This window comes from Artibeus jamaicensis, unplaced genomic scaffold (assembly GCF_021234435.1).
Source record: "Artibeus jamaicensis isolate MK-2021 breed Jamaican fruit bat unplaced genomic scaffold, CSHL_Jam_final scaffold_1019, whole genome shotgun sequence".
In the NCBI taxonomy this organism is placed as follows: domain Eukaryota; kingdom Metazoa; phylum Chordata; class Mammalia; order Chiroptera; family Phyllostomidae; genus Artibeus; species Artibeus jamaicensis.
Window position 1 is genome coordinate 12,697,478 of NW_026522025.1, and position 2,157 is coordinate 12,699,634.

Sequence of the window (2,157 nt, forward strand, 5' to 3'; positions counted from 1 at the left end):
AGATGCCAGGCCTTGTTCTAAGTGTTTTCCATATACTCTGAATGCTCCCGATAACTCTGTGAGGTAGGTACTTTGAATACTACCATTTGACAGGTAAAATCCAGTTTCTTGTCCAAGGTCACACCTCTGGAGAGTGGTGGCGTGCCCCCAGCCAGTGCATCTCAGCCCTTCACGGTTTACCAGTCCTTTGCCTCTTCTACTGACTGGCTACAAATACTCCTGTAATTGTACTTATTAAAGGGTGATACTGTGTGCTTTGGGTGCTGGAGAGTCTTAGTTTTAGAATTATTGTCTGTACCCTCCCCAAGACCTTGATATCTGGGTGTATCAGTCAGCCAGGAAACATGTATCAACCCACGTTACATGTGAGACACTGTGGGAGCAAAGGGACATGTGACGCGTGACTGCCCTCCCGCTGCCTGTGAGACCGGCTGGGGGAATGAAGCCCAGCGCAGACCGGAGACTGTGCAGGACAAGGGCCTTATGAGTTGTGTGGGCAGTGCCTACTGTGGAAATCCGAGTTTCCCAAACACCTCTTCTGTTTCAGATGTTGGGCTACATGCTTTCCAGCATCCTGCTAAGTGAGGCATTGTTATTCTCCTTTTAGACTTGAAGCAACTGAAGCTGAACAGAATTAGGTAATTTGCTCCAGGTTCCCAGCTACCATGTGGTAGAAGTGGAATTTTGACCCGAATCTTACTCACTTTCCATGACCCTTCCCTGCCTCCCCATCTGTTGAATCAGCTGCAGGCACTCCCAGGTCTGTGGCCCTTGGAATGGCTTCACAAAGTTCCTCCTCGGCCTTGGTCATAATTCAGCTGCTCTCCCTGATCTCACTTGGCTACAGGTTTCAGAGCTGGAAGTTCAGGGGAGGAAGAGGGAAGTGGCTGGGGCCATGGAGGAGTGGAGGGTGGGGTTGGGCAAGGGCCACCTTTTCTCCCTTTGTGGTTTCCAGAGAGGCACCCCAACACTTGTGCCCCCAGGAGTACCAGGAGACAGAGCGCTGCGAGGCTGGCCAGCAGCACAAAGCCAGGCTTCCCTGCCTCCTGGCGCTGACGTGCTCAGCGAGTCAGGCCTGTTTTCTTTGGGGTGTGGTGCAGATTGTACTGAGAAATCACTTAGGAATTGTTTGGGGCCCAACTCTGAAATTTTACTTTTCTCCTCCTTCTTCACATTCAGCTCTCATGTGGGAGAAGCAGATTCCTATTCAGGGGTGTTCCCCAGGCCCAGGAAAGGGCCAGGGTTCCAGGGGAGGAGCCCTGCCTCAGGGAACAAAAGCAAAAGCTGAGTTCGCTGCAGTGAGGAGGCAGGCTTTGGGGCCGGTGTCCTCCTGTCTCCTCCACCGCGAGTCCATCCAGGCTCTTTTCTGCTGTATTTCTTGTTGACTCATTAGGTAGGAATTGGCAGTAGTTTTAGAAGAATCCTCCAGAAAACATATTCCTATGTGTAAGAGACGTTCTCCATGTGTTTTCACATTCCAAACCCCCAGCAGAATGAGTACCATTGGGCACTGAGTCACTGCACCTCCCCTGGGTTACCGCAGGGCCCTCCTCATGTCCTCTGGCTTTCATCCTGGCCCCTTGATCCCTTTCCCACAACATCAGCGAAGTGCCCTTTCAAAAGCTGAAGTCCAGATGCCTTTATGTGGCCTACAAGGTTGTGCAAGCTGCCTGCTGCCTACCCTAGCAACTCTTCTTTTTCTCTCTCTTGCTGCCTATGGTCCATGTTTCAGCCATGTGGACCCATCGGCAGTTCCCTGGAAATTCTGTGCTCTCTTGTCTCCAGGCCTTCGTTCCTGCTGTCCCGGCTTCCTGCATCACCTGCCCCCGACACCACACCCTCCACCTTATTCCCCAGCTCCCACTCATTCCTCAGGTCTCGACTTCAACATCATCCTCTCCAGGCAGCTTTTCCTGAGCCTCCAATATCTGGTTCGGGAGCTTTTTCAGGTATTCGCATGGCGAGCTATTTATGGCACTTACCCTCTGTGTGAATAGCCTGCTTATTTTCCGACTCCCCTGCTTCCCTGGGAACTCCTTCTAGAAGGCACAGATTACCTTTTTCATTAACCTTTATCTGGGATCTAGCCCTGTGCCCAGCACATAGTAAAAGTTTAATAAACAGTTTTGGGAAACAGGGAGTGAAATCTAGCTGCGT